This window comes from Raphanus sativus, chromosome 4 (assembly GCF_000801105.2).
Source record: "Raphanus sativus cultivar WK10039 chromosome 4, ASM80110v3, whole genome shotgun sequence".
Classification (NCBI taxonomy): Eukaryota; Viridiplantae; Streptophyta; class Magnoliopsida; order Brassicales; family Brassicaceae; genus Raphanus; species Raphanus sativus.
Genome location: NC_079514.1, coordinates 44,161,965 through 44,179,668, shown reverse-complemented (window position 1 = coordinate 44,179,668; position 17,704 = coordinate 44,161,965). Strand labels below are relative to the sequence as shown.

Genomic DNA, 17,704 nt, shown 5'->3' with positions numbered 1-17,704 from the left:
ATGGTGCTGCCGGCTGAATAATAGAAGCTTGCGCTTCTGCCCAGAGTCGGGATTCAGATTCGGCTACCTTAAGTGTATCTTATGGATCAATATTCAAATTACTAAAAACTTTAATATTCCTTGCCTTCCAAATATACCATAATATCCTATCAATTACTGGGAGGACCCGACAGAATAAATAATCCATATTCGCAAATAATGATTCACTCGGAAAATTCAGTGGATTCGATGGGATCCTAGAGAGGGCCCATACTTGTACTGCTGGTGGACATTCAAAAAATACATGATTGATTGTCTCTTCATGGTTTCCACATCTTGTGCAAATAGTGTCTCCTTTTATTCCTCTTACATTGAGGTTCTTCATTACCGCTAGACATCCAGACAACATTTGCCATAAAAAATGCCTCATTTTAAGTGGACATTTTATTTTCCAACAGAAAGCCTTCAAGGGGGTGATTGATGGGCCTAGCTGTGGTAAAATTCGTTCCTTATCTGGATACACTCTTTCAATCTGATAACCCGTTTTAACCGTGTATCTTCCATTATTTGTAAAGTGCCAGCCATCCCTATCCATTAATAGAGTTCTGCTTTATGGGATACTTAGAATAATGTCTACATCCTCAGGATCAACCAGATTCTGAAGTGCTTGAATATTCCATGTCCTTGAATTCTCATTGATGAGTGAATCTACCATCAGGTCCGCGTAAAGATTGTGATTATTTTTATTTGTTGGTCTCGGGCGGGTGGATGGGAGGCAAGGATCATTCCACACAGAGATGAATAACACTCAATTTAAAATATAGAATTTAAATTATTTATTAAATAATATTAGTTTTAAATAAAATTATGAATCTATTTATATATATAACGTAAGATTTTATCTGATGAGAGTGACACGTCATCAGTTCGGATGACCACAGACTGACACATGTCGTTTTGAACATACGTTGCGTTCCACTTAAATTTTTGTCGCTCTTACTCTAGACATATACTATTGATATTAATTGTTTTTTTTGTGGGCTAGAAAACACGTTATTTGGGCTGACGAAAAACATAATAGGTTACTATCTTCACACTTTCATCTTTTTGATAGATTTTAGGATTTTTCATTCTCTTAAACTGGTATTATTTCAAATTTCAGTGGAGGTTCTAGGAGGTTGTTTGTGTCAAACATTCGTGTTGAATCTCTGTGTAGGTTTCCTTCTTGGCGTTTCGTCTCCGATTCATTGCATCTGATACTGTTATGAATGCAAATAAAGTCCCACATTGGAAGTTTAGACAAATAATGTCTAGTATATAAAAGGATGTCCAACTCTGATTAGTACGAGGCCTTTTGGGAAGGAGTCCCAGAAACAAATCCATGCGGGCTTTGCCTTCGGCCCAAAGTGGACAATATCGTACTAATCGGACAATAGAGAGTTGGACATGGGCTTGGAAAAGCCCAACAATTGGTATCAGAGCAATCCAGGTTTTGATTTCGGGGTTAGTGAGATTACGGAGTCTGAACAGAATCGCAAAGAAGAAAGATAAAGGGACCTATCTATTCTTCGAGGAAACGGCGATCCATCGTCTCTAAGATTCAAGGTTGAAAGATCAAAGGGTAAAAGCACAAGGCGTCAAAGCAGTAACACTCATCTCAAAGGAGTTGAACAAGGTCGGTATCGAAAGTCTTCCTAACAAGGTTGGAAGTTAGGCGGCGGGTTCCATTACTCATGGCGGTACAAAGTGTGTTCAAGGATCTACCGAAGGATTTTAGATCAAGGTGGAGATGATGTTAGAACTTGAGAAAGATGGTAGTGTTTCGTGATCATCGGTGTTTCAGGAAACGTCAGAAGAAATTGACGGAGATGATCAAGGATTCAAGGAAGATCATCAAGGAGCTATATATCAGAATTTATCATGCAAGGAATAGGAGACTGCATGTTCTGTGTGATTGGTGCTTAAGAAGTTATCTCGCAAGTGAAATATGCAAAGGGTTTTGTGTCGATAGTCTTTCTAACAACGGAGTTAGACGGCATGTCCTGTTTTTTTTATAAACAGCGGTACAAGAGATGTATATGTTCACATTGCTGGAGGAGATGTCAAAGTTTTGTGACGTCTAGTATTGAGGTGAAGACTAACGGTGTATTAGTCTAAGTCTATCATTTTGAAAACATGAGGAAGACTCCAAGACAGAAGAAGACAAGATTCATAAGGGAATGAATACAAAAGAAACACGAGAAGCTGTGTTCAAAATAAATAAAAAAAAATTAAAAGGCATCCAAGTAAGGAGGATGATTGCATGGATAAATTAACAAGCTACGTGGAGAGTAAGAAAACAGTATGGTTATAGTTGTTTTCTTTTGGCATCACAAGAAGAGAATGAAAAAAAAAATTCTCTAAGGTGGACAAGGAAAACTCACGTGAGGAAGTATTAATATCAAAGACATGTTATATGGTATTGATAAATCAGAAGAAGTCTGATGGTAAGTCCAAAGGCTGTTGTGATGCAGGCAATAAACGTTGGGGTGTTAGCACTACAAACAACAAGTATTGCAGCAAGGAATGGTGTTTCAGCTAGGAGGGATATCATGGGGTCTAGAAGTGATATTAAGGAGAGCTGTTACAAAGGGAAGTGTCGAGAACGTCACCGGAGCAGTTGGCGTGAGACAAGTTAAAAGGAGACTGGCAGGGCGGTGCTAAACGGTTAAAACAAGAAGTTTGGACTGGGAGTTTGTGTCGAAAGTCTGTCTAGCGGGTTAGCTTGATGGCGTGTTCTGTTCGGGATAACGGCGGCACAAAGGGGCGTCCAAGACTGTGTTGTTTTAATACACAAGGGTTTTGAATCAGGGATTGCTTTAAGGTTTAAAGCATGTGCGGTTCAGGTTTTATGCAATTGATTCAAGGAAGAAATTGATTCTAAGATCAAGTGCACATGATAAGAATCAAAAGGATATCAAAGGGAATCAAGTTGCAAGGTTTGATAAGGTAAATCAAAACGAGGTTTCTCAAAAGCTCAGAAGTATGGAGAGTGAGAAGGGTACCTGTGACAACTATGAAGCTAGGGTGAAGAGATATTGGCTTCAGGTGGAGTAGCTACAGAAAAAGCAAAAGAAATTGCTTAAGGTGGAGTAGCTGCAGAAAAAAAAAATTCAAAAGAAATTAAGTAAGAGTTTTAGAGTCTAAAACTTTCAAAGAGACAAGGCAAGGGAGCAGTCTAAAAGTTTTGGAAAAGAGATTACTTAAAGTCTCAAGGTACAGAACATGGATCATCGTGAGCAGCAAAGGAGCGAGTAGCTGGAGATGCTGCAAGAAGATGAAACTGCAGTAGATGGACACAGGTCCGTTCTTCGTCCAAGAAAGCTGCAAAGTAGAAATCATATATTATGATTTCTGGTTTCTGAGAGTCAAAACGGATACGGCGTAACGGCGTCGAGAAGATAATACAGGTAAATAAAAAAAAAAGAGTTTACCTCGAGTTATCAGCACAGCTGAGGAGATGCGGTTGTTCATCGGAGAAGCTCTTAAGAGAAGACAAGAAAACAGAGGCTCAAGGAATTTATAATCTCAAAGATACAAGCTACAGTCATCAGGATAAGGGATTGACTAAGAGCGAGTGGGTACTGGAGATTACATTGGGTAATGGCCTCGAAGCCTTATGCCAGAGGATGCAAAGATTCATGTTGAAGTTGCATCAAGTTATGTTCACTATCAAGGGAATAATCAAAGGGTTAAGGCCAACGTCAAGTATTATGTACTCTTAATGGTGCAGAGAAGTGGTCGAAAGTTGCAGTAGCTGTGGTGAAGCAGCTCCAGGTGGAGTAATGGCGACAAGGGCACCGCAGGGAGATGCAGAGAGGAACGCGGAAAGAAAGGTCACTGTTGATGGCTCCGATGGGTCTCGTTAGAGAAGTAAACGGAAGGGGCACCAACGATGATATGGATTGACAAGTGAGTCAAAAGCAGAAAGGGAAGCTTGTGATAGAGATCAGCAAACAGACGTTGTCACTGTCAAGTACAAGTAAATGAAAGTTCAGGATTTTTTATACTTCTAATAGAGGGAAATCAAGAGCTCTTACAAGTAAAATCAAGCATCAGAGAAGACTTACTGGAAACTACAGAACTCCGGTGAGATTTATCAGCTTGATTCAGGCAAAACAAGATTCACCATTAATGAAGAATCGCGATCTTCAGTATGGATGGTGGGGGTCTTGTACGATGAGGAACCTTCAACGGTTGCGCAATGATGGTTAAGTGTTACTGAAGAGCAAGATGAAGTCTTTAGAAGTTTGAATGGGTTCCCGTCATTTGGAACGCGAGCTATGGGAGCTTTCATATGAAAACAGAAAGAAAAAAAATGTCCAATGTTAAAGAGAGGTGCGACGGTGTGAACGAGAGAAAAGCAAGCGAGAGTTAGAAGAATTGGTATTTGGTCCTAAGGTGGAGATCGAAAGGATAATAGGCCCAAATCCAATTGCTTATCCAAGCTTACATCCCAATAACCAAACCTGTGCAAAAGAGGAAACACGTTAGTGTCGGTTAGTCAAATTGCTAAGGCAATTAAGAAAAGGAAAACTAACGTCGGTGGTTAGGGTCATAAATAGAGAACGTGGTCAAGACTTTACAAGCATCCGAAACAGAAGTAGAACAAAGAGGGAGTCGGGAGAGAGATCGGGTAGAAGAAACTTAGGAGACATTGTTCGAGTCATGTCGCTCCGGGATAGAGTTTCTTTGATCTCTCATATTCTTTGGTGTGTCTTTTCTATTGAGCGCATAGCGTTTGTGTAAACCCTTTGATTGATAGTGGAAATTGTGGGAGACGGTTCCCACCCCAGAAGTACCGCAAGGGAACTGGGTTAAAAATCTTGTGTCGTTATCTAGTTAAGCAATCAAACGATCGATAATTCCCAACAATTGGTATCAGAGCCAGGATGACGAATATCTGCAAGAAGACCAAAATACCCTTCAAGTTCGAAGAGCCTCCACTTCGATGGGAAGGGCGGGGTGCGTAGCAGAGGGCAGTCAAAGATCCTGGAAGCTTCGGTCGTGGGAGGAAAATCCTCAAGGTGACTTCGCGATTAAGTGGTGTCGGAGACTTGTATCGAAAGTCTCTCCCTAACGACGATGCAAGATTAGGTGGGTATTCCTAGCGGTGCTGCAAAGATTAGGTGGTGAATGTCCTAATGGTGCAGTAAGGGTTATGTGGATAAATCCTAATGGTGTAACAAGGGTTAGGTGAAGAGTCCTGTTGGTGATTACGGCGGTACAAGAAGTGTGCCAGGTTTCGCTGGAGGTTGGAAATCAAGTGTTTATGTGGTACTTGGTTTGAGAGGAGGTTTGTTGTGAATGCAAACAAAGTCCCACATTGGAAGTTTAGACAAATAATGTCTAGTATATAAAAGGATGTCCAACTCTGATTAGTACGAGGCCTTTTGGGAAGGAGTCCCAGAAACAAATCCATGCGGGCTTTGCCTTCGGCCCAAAGTGGACAATATCGTACTAATCGGACAATAGAGAGTTGGACATGGGCTTGGAAAAGCCCAACAGATACGTTACGAGATTAAGTGGTTCAGTGCCATTAACAGCCTCTTTTACTCCTTGGATCCATCCCATCCACTCATCCAATACTTTACATCTCTCTTCCAGGCGGAGTAAGTTCACCTATAAAAAGGTCTCTCTTTTTCCCATAAACATCCTCCTCACAAATCCTATTACAACCAAAACTTTGTTCTTAGTATAATGGCTAACTAATCTATCATTATTGTTGATCTGAAGACCGGTGTTGTTCATCCACCCTGGAGGTGTGGCTGCTTGGGTTCTGGGAAGCCTGAAATCCAAACGCTGTGACTAACTCATGGCAACTGTTGTTTCCACTGCCCATGAAGATCTGTCATCTTTTGAATCGCAACCCCGTTGAACAACATCAAATGTAACCAAATGAACTCTTCTTTGAACACTCTACAAAGCAAAAGAACTTCTTTGTAGGTTTTATCTTCAGACCTAGGTGGTCTGCCATAACCTTTTGTATGATGCTGGCTGATGCTCATGTATCACATAGTGCACAGGTGAATTGGATGCCCTTGATGCGGCATGGGATAATGAACTCCCAGGACCACTCTTCTTCTTCAAGGTAATCCTATTCTTTCAGCTCATCTCTGATTTGGTTGAAGATCTTCTCAATGTCAGCCTCTGTTACTCTTGTCTCTCTAAAGAACATCCACAAACTGTGTGTGAAATAAGCTTCTTCAAAGGGTCTGTCTGTTGGAATCTTCAAAACTCTCTTCTTGAAATTATCCAACTCTTTTGTATTAACCTCTCTTTTAAGGTGTTTGGGAACCTTCTCTTTCCTTTTTCTTAAGGTCCTCTTTGCAGTTTTCTTTTCTATCTCCATAGGCTCTAATGTATCCACAACCTCTTCTGATAGGTTATCTGATGGTTTGGGTCGGGATTTGAGTGCATCGAGTAAGGCTACATCGATCTTAGGTAGCTGCACTCGTGGTTTAGTAGGCTCGCATCGATCTATGGCAGTAGTGTTATGTCGATTGATGGAAGTAGTAATAGGGCGATCGATTTCTTCCTCTTCAGATCGATCGGCGAAAGGGTGGAGTGGGTTAGGGTGTTTCTCTGCAAACTCTTCATGTGTCATGATCCGGACTGGTTTGCTCGTAGCCATGGACTCGTGGACTCTGTCGATCGATTTGGTATTTCGAAAATCGAACGATAGTCTTCTTCCCATGTCGATCGATCGTAATCATCTTGTATCGATTGATGGGTGTCGACATTCATTGGGTCGCCGGCTTCAACATCTTTTCTATGGGGGGTTCTCATGTTCATCCACATGCCAGAAATCTTCTACCACAATAGCATTAATGTGGTGTCTAATGAGATCTTCCTCTCTTCCTTTGATGAAAGCGTCTTGCCTTCTAATAGCTTCTGAAGTCTGAACCACCTGTGTCTCCAATTTCTTCACATGAGTGCTCAACGTGTCAAACTTTGCAGTCAAGCTATTGTACACAGCATTTATCTTCCCATTGAAATTCACTGTGAGCTTTTGTTGACCCTCTAGAACTGAGTCAAGCATGGCTCCAATCTTGCTCTCTTGAGTAGGTGGTGGTGGATTCTGGTAGAAAGAATTGTTGAGATTCTTGTTGCTGTTGTAGTTGCTGTTGCTGAAAGGCTTCTGGTACTGCAAATTATGGTTGAAATTACTCCTCTACCTGTTGCCATAGAAGTTCTTGTTCTGATTATGATTCCCATATCTCTGGAATACTCATATGTAGTTCACATCCTCTTCCTCATCAGTCTCTACAGCTTCTACTTCTTCAGCAAAGCTAACTTGCTTCTTATGTATCTTGTTAACACTGTCTAGCTTGGATTGCATGTCGTCCAACTGCTCCTTTCCTAGGGCATTGGCCGCTTTTCTTCTCTTATAATCAGTGTTCTTGAAACTGTTGCTAGTTGCCAAGTTCTCAATAAGTCTCACAGACTCTTCTGAATTCCTGGTGTTGAAGTTTTCTTCACTAACTGTATCTAGAGCTGTCTGGTAGACCATATCTAATCCTCTGAAGAAAGTGCTAAGCAGCTGCACTTGGTTGAATCCATGGTATGGACAGTCTCTCTGATAGGTCTTGAAACGAACCCAATAGCGTCTGAAAAGTTCTGCAAGCTTGTGCATTAAGGTAACAATCTTGCTTCTCAAGTCCTCTGCGCGTGCCTCATCAAAGAAGTTAATCAAGAAAGCATTCTTGATATAATTCAGGATGTAAGAGATTTGGGTGGTAGTTGCTTAAGCCATTGCAAAGCTTTTCCAGTAAGAGAGTGCTTGAAAAGCTTGCAAAGTAGGTAGCCAGCTGGTACTCCATTGGCTTTGACAACAGATATGAGATCCTCGTACTTCTCTAGATGGTCCATAGGATGCATGTAAGATGCTCCACTGTAGGATTTCTGTCCTACAAGTGTGTAGTATATAAGCTTCACCTCAAAATCAGCCCTCTAAATGTCTGGAGGACGGATTACAGATCTGTTGGCATTGTATTGATATGGACGGTTGTAGTCAGCCAGTGATCTGTTTCTGGTGGCCTCTTCTGCAGCTTGAGCAACAGCTGCAGCTGCTTCAGCTTCTAGATCAGGGATTGCAGCCCCTTATCATTGATCTTTTAACCTATTGCATTACGCAGGTGACCATCTTGATCACACAGGTTTCCTTCGTTGTCTTCTCTGAGTATCAATATCGCGACCATGTTCTCAGTATCGATCGATATGCGAGTAGCAGTATCGGTCTATGTCGGATGAAAGATGTGGTTCGACAGGTACTGAAAAGTATCAGTCGATGTGGATGGATTAGTATCGATCAATGTCAGAGTGAGATCGATCGATGTCGGTGAACTGGTATCGGTCGGCGGTGTCTGAAACTCGGTAAACGATTGGTGATGAAAATCGTTCGATGCATAGGCAGGTGTATCGATTGATGCGGAACGGATACGTTTGCGGATTAAGCGTTCCAAAGCAGCCGGGTCAGCAGACAATAATTCCTTGTTTTCCTTGCTTCTGTTTATGCTTGGCATGCACCTGAAAAGAAAAGAAAGAAAATTTTTATCACTGACAAATTAAAAAGTAACAAAAGAAAAACCTAGACTTAAACAAAATCTAATGACGATCAAAGCTTCCCGGCAACGGCACCCAATTTGATACTTGCTCAAATTAACTTATAGCAATATTACTCTCATCGAAACAGGTCAATTGTAGTATTTAGGGATCAAATCCACAGGAAGATGAGGAATCAGTAGATCTTATCTTAACTAAGCTAGGTTGGAGATTTTCAAAACAGTAAGTAACAAGTAATTTAAAACTCGTTTGAGTAGGACAATTACTCAATAGTGATTGGATTGGGTTAACAAGTATGATTTAAACTCTGTTCGGAAACGCACTAGGCGTTAGTCGGGCGGTCGGCATGGGTCTAGCGAGTTGGAAAAAAATCGGGGATTAATCGGGATATATGCGGGGATTAGTTTTACATTTATATATGTCAAAATATTAAATATGCAGGTCAAATACAATATAATTCGCTAGCTCAGGTGGTAAATCGTGGTGCCACAGTCATATTAACTCGGGTTCAAAGGGTGTAGATTGCGTTTTTTGTGTTTTTCTTTTCTTTTCTCTTTAATGAAGGGTAACTTTGTAATTTCTTCGTCTTCTTCTCTTTTGACCTACGAGCTTCTTGGTCTGGAATGGCAGTCACCATTTTTTCACAGATCTTTCACTCTTTCCTCTATTTTTGTATTCGCTTTGATTAACAATTCATAGATCTATGATAGATTCGAAAAAAATGGAGTCTAGTTACATAAACGACTTGAAAATAGTCGCCATGTTTCACTATTACGTGGATTCTGCGTCGAAAACTCGGCTTCCCGCCTAGGTCCTCCGATTTGCTCTAGATCGCCTCGGTCATGCTCCGACTACCGCCTACTCGTCCGATTAAGCGGTTACGCCCCCGCATTTTCGAACAGGGGATTTAAAGAGTTAGACTTAGGATTACTATTCAGGTTATCAGGATTATAGAGGTATGAATGCCTATATGAGATGCTTGCATGATATTAAAGAACCCAACTAAGCAATAGCCTAAATGTCGTTATGACTATCTATTACTAGAACCGATGAAACACCCCTTTGGCGAGTCATAGATTAGGGCGTTGATCGGTGTGTTGTCTCCGATGTCGATCGACATGTGCCCTGCGTCTATCGATCGATTACTTTATATGAGTATCGATCGATGCGCTACTAGTAAGCTTTAAGCGTGTGGTTGAATACAGTTCGCCAAGTAATTTACCAAGTCAGCTGTCGCTTGTTGCAGGTAAATTACTAGCTCAAAGAAGATAGATCCAAGGATTGATATCTTTGTATTCATGTGTAGGATAGCTACTCCTACACAAGCATTATGAATGATCTTCTAAGATGAATATCACATGTTCAGGTATTCATATTTTGGGCTAATCCCTCATACATATTTGAATCTTAAATCTAACAAGGGTGTTTACTCAGACATGGTTAAGCAAAACAGAAGCAAAATCATAAAAAGCTTCATAACATAGAATAAAATAAAAGGTGTTCAAGGTTGCTCTCAATTTCATAACTCTCTCTCTCTCACCAAAAACAAAGAAACTATAATAAAACTCTTGTAAAAACCGTGTATGTGCCAAAACACATAGGCAAAACTTAAATATTATAAAAATTAGGTTAAAACTCTTCAGAGGTGTTTTGGTCAATAGATGGTGTCTTTGGCTTCAAGTCGGCTGTGACCAAATCCGGGCTTTTGCGGTTAAGTATTGATCGATAGCACTGAGTGTGCATCGATCGATGTGCGTCTCTCCTTGTCGACCTCGGATGGTCGATATGGTCCTCTCGAGTATGAACTCCAAAGTGCTCCAAAATGCTCCAAAATCATCATCTTTCTTCCATTAGCTCCTGAACCTATAAGTATGCAATATATACCCAAAAATAGATAGAATATATCCTAAAATACTAATATACCATAACTAAAAGTGGGTCAAATCCATGGTATATCAGACATCATCGACAACATGTGTTTCAACTTGTAGCAATGAACTTTCTACAACTTGATCACGTCTATCATCTTGCCACGCGGTTAAACAACTTGTGAAATTTCTCGGATTCCTCGTGGTAATATTTTCATGCATGCCCACCATTCATCTCCTGAAGCTCGATGCACTCACGGATAAGGAATGAAACATGGTTGATCACAATTACCTGTTAATGATACAATAATACTCATATTTTCAAATCTCAAACAGCATAATATATATTATTTTTTTACTTACCTGGTAATACAAAAGGATCATATTTTGCATATTGTCTTTATGGTGAGACATCAACAAGACCAAAAGAATGTCGTCTCATACCGCGATTTTCCGTGGTGTCAAACCACGAATATTTAAAAACCATGACTTTCAAGCCAACATCACTATGATACTCCACCATCATGATCTCCTATATGAGGTCATAGTAGTCTGTCTCATTGGTATCAGGGACACGAACACCGTATTGTTGAGTTTTCTTATCTTGGTCATGGTTATGAGTATGGAAAGTGTATCCTCGTGTGTGGTATATTGGCCAAGACCTATAACTACGCCTAGGACCTTGTACAAAATCGTCCACATAGGAAATGTGTTGAGTCGCATCATTAATCTACAATACAATAACACTATTATCAATTACAAGTTTAAATAAATAAATTATGGAACTTGATTATATAAAAATAGTAACTCACATAGTCTTTCGCTTTTTGCATTGCAGCTAGAGTAATATCAGGAACATTTAGCATCATATATTCTTCAAACATTCTGCACACACTAAAATCTTAATTATGTAACTAGATATATGTATTATATTATATTTATAATAATATTAAACTACGGTTCATATATAGCAAATGTTTCACAGTTAAGCATCATAAATGTCTGCATAATGGTGTTATCTTCATCATTCAACCAACCAGTTGAGCATTGACCACTAATTCTCTCTTCATGATAAAACAAGGGTGGTACATCCGGATAATTGTATGAGAAACGAATATCACTCGGACCTTCTGGAATGCTCATGATTTCAGGATGCCCAAAAAAATGTGAGGTTGCATTTGAAATCCCCTCGTTTATTCATTGTGCAAGAATCGAACCTGCAATGTGTGCTTTTTTTACCATCTTCTTTAGATGGTACATCTTTTAAATACATACATCCACCTAAAATGAACGGGACCACCTAAGGCGAACTCATCCAGAAGGTGCACAAGAAGATGTTCCATAACATCGAAGAACGATGGAGGAATCATCTTTTCCAAGTTACAAAGCTTCACACCGATATTTCCCTTTAAAAGGCCAACATTTGATTCTTTCAAAATCTTTGAGGAGACATCTCTGAAGAAGAGGGCAAAATCTGTAAATAAACATTAAAGTTATAACATCAACTATAGTAAATTTTAAAATGATACAAAAAAATAAATACCTCTAATTGCTGTGTGAACATTTTTTGGAAGGAGTTCAGCGAACGTAAATGGATATAGTCGTTCCATTATGACATGACAATCATGACTTTCCAGTCCATGTAGCTTTAAATTGTTTTCGTCAATACATCAACTAAATTTGGAGGCGTATCCATCGGGAAACTTTATGTCATTTTTCAGCCACAGAAGGAATTGTCGTTTTCCCACACTGGACAGCCTTAATATTGGCACGGGCATTGTTCCATCCTCTTGCATATCTAAATCCCGCCTTTTGCATAGTCGTTGAAGATCCAATCTGCTTTTGATGTTTTCTTTCGTCTTTCCAGGAGCATTTAACATCGTGTTTATCAGGTTATTGAAGAAGTTTTTCTCAATGTGCATGAAATCAAGGTTATGCCGAAGAAGATGATTTTCCCAATATGGTAACTCCCAGAAGATATTCTTCTTTACCCATTTGTGAGTAACTCCGTAATCAGATATTTTCTTCGACGGGTTATCATGTCCATTCCCTCCACATTTAACAGATTCTGATAAACCTTCTATATTATTTATTCTTTCACGCAACATTTCTTCTCCGTTCAACCACGGTGGAGGAGGATCCATGACTGTTTTTCCCCGTCTAAAAGCTTGCGTGTTTTCCTGTAAGGATGATCTGCATCTAAATACCTTATGTGGCAATCAAACCAATTATGTTTCCGTCCATTTGGTAACCAGAATGCACTAGTCTCATCTTGACAATATGGACACGTCAACTAACCATGAGTCGTCCAACCAGAAAGCATCCCATATGCTGGAAAATAGCTTATCGTCAACATCAACACTGCTCGCATTATGAATCTTTCTTTCTTTGAAACATCATATGCCTGCACACCATCCTTTCACAACATCTGTAGTTCTTCAATTAAGGGTTGAAGGTAAATATCTAAGCTTTTCTTTGGATGTTTGGGCCCGGGAATTAGCACCGAAAGTTAAAAGAATTCTCTTTTCATATACATTCCACAAGCAAATTGTATGGAGTTACAATAACGGGCCAAAGGGAATGTGCTTCTCCATTCATACCAATCAGATTAAACTCATATGTTGATAAGCAAAGATAAATATTCCGGCTTTCAGCAGCCAATCCAGAATATACCTCATTAAAGTGTTTCCACGCTATGGCATCAGATGGGTGATGCATTTCGCCTTCAGGAGTCACATGTTCCTTATGCCACCGCATATTGGAAGCTTTGGCCTCGAGTTGGTATAGACGTTTCAGACGTTCTGCAATAGGTAGGTAAAACATTCTCTATTTTGGTTTCTTTTTCCCTTTTCCATTGTTTGGGTAGTAGCGATCTTCTCCACAAAAACGACAGCTGACCAACTTTGCATCTTCTTTCCAAAATAGCATACAATTCTTCGCGCAAACATCAATCTTCTGTACGGGTAACCCAAGCGATCAAATTAGTTTTTTTTGTCTCGTAATATGTTGATGGAGCTTTGTTCGGCTGCGGAAGCATTTTCTTGAATACTTTTGATATCTCATCTACACAAGCTTCTGCCAAATTATAATCCGTCTTCACTTTCATCATCCGCGAAGAAAGAGACAACTGAGATATTCCGTCTGCACACCCTTTATATAGAGGCTGAGTGGCTGCTTCAAATGCTTCAAAAACACTATCACGATATGGCATCGGTAGGTCCGTATCTTCTATAGGTTCCGGCATATATGGTGGCGCAATGTCCGCTTGTACTTCTGGATTAGCCTGGTAGTGATCTTCATGAGCATTCCGAGTAGGATTCTCCCACATTTCCTCTTCACCCATCGAATGATTTGCTCCGACACTCTCACCAACATTTTAGAATTTCTCCCCGTGACTCGTCCAAACATAATAATTTCCCTTAAAACCGTATAAGAATAGATATCTTGATACAAATTTTACATCTCGTTGCTTCACATTTTTGCATCGAGCACGCAGACAAAATAAATTTTGCCGCTCCCCGTAATCTGCTTTATTACACGCAAATTGAATAAATGCGTTGATGCCTCCGAGAAACACTTCTGAAACGGAATTACTCTCAGGATCAATTCTTTGATCCATCCATTCCCTTGATTCAAAGTAGAAAGACATACTTTAATTTAGAAAATTTGGTTGAACATCAAAAGTTCCAAATGGTTCACTCGCCAAATGCATATATATTATAAAGTAGCCATTGTATAGCCACGACAGTTTCGTGGCTTTTAAAAAATATCACGAGCAACCAAATATATCTCTGACTCGAACTGACTAAAGGACATCATAGCCACGAAATAAACATGACCATAGTGTGGCTACCTATGTCGGCACAAAAAACAAAATCTAGCCACTATTATTAGTGTGGTCAATTCGTGGCTACATTTCTTCCCACGAAAATAACGTTGCTGGTTCGTGGCTGCTCTAGCCACACTTTAATTTTGTGACTATAGCGTGGCTGTTTTTAGGTTTATCGTGGCTTTTTCTGTTTCATGGCTAAGGCGTGGTCAAATCATGGCTTTTTTATAGCCACGGTTTTGTAGTGGTAATGTCGTGGCTATGCGGTAGATTTTTACTAGTGGTCAGGTGTGGATCGACACCAAGGATGTGTGTTGATCGACACTTCCTCTGTTTATCGACTCTGTCTCTTCTGCTATGGACTTGTCCTCCAATTAAGCTCCATTTAGCTCCATAAACTCCACAACGTACATAATGTACCTAAACTTGTAAATACACTAGAGTAAACTCCAAACATAACATAAAAGACTCTAAATAAGATATATACTATGGCGTATATAGTGGTCAAATACATAGTATATCACATTACTTAAGTAGAATCAAGTTCTTGAAGACTCAATATCTATGCTATGTGGATCTTTTAAACAATAGTTCAGGCTTCGGATGGGATCCTGTCATGAAAAGATTTTTTTTTTCATGAAAAGATTTTTGGCTTCCAGTGAAGTATGGAATGCCTATTTGAAGGTATGTGTCTTTATAAGATTTATTATGTACATTTCATTTTAGAAAAAAATATGTTCTATGATTTTAAGTTGCTTGTTAGATGTAATTTATAAAATAGTTATGCACATGACTCGGCTTACTTGAACACGGTTCACTTATTGATATATGTACAAAAGTTCATAAAATTATTTCTTTTGTATTTTAAGTTGTATTTTTCGTAGGGACATCCAAATAAAAAATTCTTAAGATATGACTCTAGTGAACAATTTGATGATTTGGAAATCACATTTGATTGTGCAACTACAGATGCTCGCACCTTTAGAATTGGTGATACTCAAGTGAAAGAAAACTTGAAATTTGAGGACATCAATGATGATTTATATGCTCAGCAACTATCTCCATATTGTATTTTCAAAAGGCGTGCAGAAAAACTTGTCTCAAGAAAGCGATTTTGAATGGAGGCATCTAGCAGTGCAGTTAGGAGAAACACTGATCAAATGGATGATATGGTAATGATGACCAGCAATATTTTCACTTTCATAACACAGAGCAAAGAAAGGCAACAAAAAGAAGTTGAGAAAAAAGAAGCTGAAGAAAAAAGAAAACAGTGTTTGAGATGCTATGAAAGAGGTTTCTAATTTGGATCAGAGTATCAAATTTAAAGCAGTGATTATTATATATTCCTTAGGAATGAAAGATGTCTTCACTGATATGTCTATAGAAGAACGCTATGGTTGGATCCAAACCAATATAAACTCCGATTGATTTTTGTTTTATTTTATCTGTTTTAGACTGTTTTGTTTCTTCACAATAATTCTAGTGTTTCCATAATTTATAGACGTCAAACTGGATTTTTTCTTCATAATTATGATGGATTTTTTAAAATATATTTTGTTGCTTTGAGCAAAATAAAATTTTATGCTGCTATTTATTGTTATGTGTTCGGTAAAATTATCCATGTGACTTTGTTGTTACTGTCTTGGTCTTTACATGATTTATTAGTTTTTTAAAGATTTTTTGTGTATTCCAGTTATTAATATTAAATAATAATCTCTTCCATTTGAAGAAGACGAACAAACGTATGCTGAGATAAAAGCAAACCAAATGGAAGAAGATGAGTCAGATTTAGACATTATGCTGATTATGTTATTTGATATAGCAACAATTTAAGTGAGGTGTGACAATCGCATACAACGCCCCATTCGTCGGCCAATCACTAACATTGATTATGATTACATTCAAAATGCTTTGAAAGAGGATCTTGAGCACCTTCGGTCACTATATCACATGTATCCAAGCTCATTTGAAAAGTTTAGTGATATTATTGGAATGAAAAAGACCTACCCGAAATATGTGTTGAAGAAATGGTGGCCACATTTCTATGTGTTGTTGGTCAAGATTCGAAATATAGGTACACAAAAGATAGAATTAAGAGATCAAAGTTCACTATCAGTGAAAATTTCACAAGGTCTTACTAGCACTAAATACCTTAGCATCTGATTTGATGGCAAAGCATGGAACTACAACGGCTACACAGATAAGACCATGAGCATTAGTGAGACTCATGGGGTTCGATTCTCAATGCCAAAATATAATTATTTATTCTCTTTTTCTGTTTGATTTTTTGTTTAAAAAAAAAATAAATCATCGAACCAATCGCGGGCCGCCACGTGGCGTGGGACCCGCGAAATAGTTATTACTTCGTCTCTTCCCAGTGAACCTGCAAGGGCTGGGTTCACCAATCTGAGAATATTATAATACTTTTTTTTTCTCGGAAATGCTGTAAACTTTTGGTACGAGCTCTCAATGCTCATGCCCTAAGTGAGAGCACACAATTTTATCCCTATTTCAAGGTATATATAAAATAAACTAAGTTACGATAAGTTTTTTTTGTTCAATTGTTTACTGAAAATCTCTATTTAATATTTATAGGATTGTATTAGAGCTATGGATGGTACACATATTTTTGCAATGATGCCAACTTCTGATGTCCCAAGCTATCGTAATAGCAAAGGATTTGTATCAGAAAATGTCCTTGCTTCTTGCAACTTTGATTTGGAATTCATGTATGTTCTTAGCGGATGGGAAGGATCAGCTCATGACTCAAAATTTTTAAAGTAATGCTTTGACAAGGCACATTAGCAGACTAATCGTTCCAGAAGGTGTGCACTTATGTTGTAGTAGACAAATTATATATGTGCATAACTGTTTATTCGTTTACAAAATGAATTTCAGGAAAATTTTATCCTGTAGATTGTGGATTTTCAAATCTTCAAAAGCTTTTAGCTCCATTCAGACGTAATCACTATCATTTACAGGAATTTAAAGGTGAAGGCCGTGATCCTAAAAACCTAAACGAGCTGTTCAATTTGCGGCATGCATCTTTGAGAAACGTGATTGAGCGAATTTTAGGTATTTTTAAATCTCGTTTTTAGATTTTCAAGTCAGCGCCTCCTTTTTCGTTTACAACACAAGCGGAATTGGTTTTAGCTTGTGCTGGATTTCATAACTTTCTACGGAAGCATTATTGGTCTAATGCTTTTTCAGAGGAAGTGATCACTCCAAATTATGACCAAAAAAACTTTGAAGAAGTTGTACATGTAGGTGCTCCTTAATCTCAACAAAAAGAATATGCTAATAACCGGAGAAACACAATAGCTTTTAGTATGTGGAATGATGATGTCGAAATTGGAAGTGAGCGGTAATGGTGAAGTATAACAATAAAATGATTTCAATGTTTTAGTTTTCTGAATAATTTGTA

General features: G+C 38.7%; 1 long non-coding RNA gene and 1 pseudogene across 1 annotated transcript; one reads left to right on the top strand and one right to left on the bottom strand.

Annotated features, from left to right (window-relative positions):
- Positions 1 to 3,071: 3,071 nt before the first annotated feature.
- On the bottom strand, positions 3,072 to 3,901 carry LOC130511493 (uncharacterized). The gene is made up of 4 exons (XR_008944971.1): positions 3,614 to 3,901; positions 3,453 to 3,502; positions 3,222 to 3,342; positions 3,072 to 3,114 (listed from the first exon to the last, which is right to left on the bottom strand). It is a non-coding gene; the product is annotated as an uncharacterized LOC130511493 (long non-coding RNA).
- Positions 3,902 to 14,916: 11,015 nt separating this feature from the next.
- Positions 14,917 to 15,718, top strand: LOC108851120 (uncharacterized protein At2g29880-like; annotated as a pseudogene).
- Positions 15,719 to 17,704: the final 1,986 nt, after the last annotated feature.